Source organism: Centrocercus urophasianus, unplaced genomic scaffold (assembly GCF_019232065.1).
Source record: "Centrocercus urophasianus isolate 14NV4802_14NV808 unplaced genomic scaffold, USGS_Curo_1.0 seq_1086, whole genome shotgun sequence".
Lineage (NCBI taxonomy): Eukaryota > Metazoa > Chordata > Aves > Galliformes > Phasianidae > Centrocercus > Centrocercus urophasianus.
In genome coordinates, this window is record NW_024884238.1 from 26,474 (window position 1) to 27,165 (window position 692).

Sequence of the window (692 nt, forward strand, 5' to 3'; positions counted from 1 at the left end):
GAGAGGAGAGGAGAGGAGAGGAGAGGAGAGGAGAGGAGAGGAGAGGAGAGGAGAGAAATTAATGAAATGATCTCAGCCTGCACATGGCTTTAAGTGGAAAGGTAATTAAACAGACACTTATGCAGTGACTGCAGTCTGTAACAGAGACGAGTGATTTCTCTGGAGTCCAGGAGAAAGCATTACATCATTGAAGTGAGCAGGGCTCTTCTTCCACCTGCTCTTGAAAGAGCAAATGAGGATAATATAAGCTGATAAAGCAATCTACTTCTGATTTTTTTTTTTTTTAAATTGTTAGTATATAAAAGCTGTGGTGCTTTCAAAGCATAATTCTGCATGCTTTTCCATAGGATATGGAGCTCTGAGTCCCAGGAGGTGCATACACCAGGGTAATTCCTCCTGTCTTCAAAGCAGGGCTCTTGGAGTCTGACCCAATTTAGGAAATTACCAAATCATTCCCGAGGAAGCTGCATCATGAATTGCCTCTAGAAAAGTATAAATTAATCTATCTTCAAAACCAAACCCTCCTGGGCTTGATGGAGATTTGGTGAGGTCTTCTGCTTAAAAAGAAGAAAGAAAAAAAAAGGAAAAGGAATAAAGGGATTTTATGCTGGAAGATAAGAACTAGTGAAACCTGGCAAGCTGCCTCACAGCAGATTGCAGCCTGTTTAACTACTGTTTCATCACTACAAAGT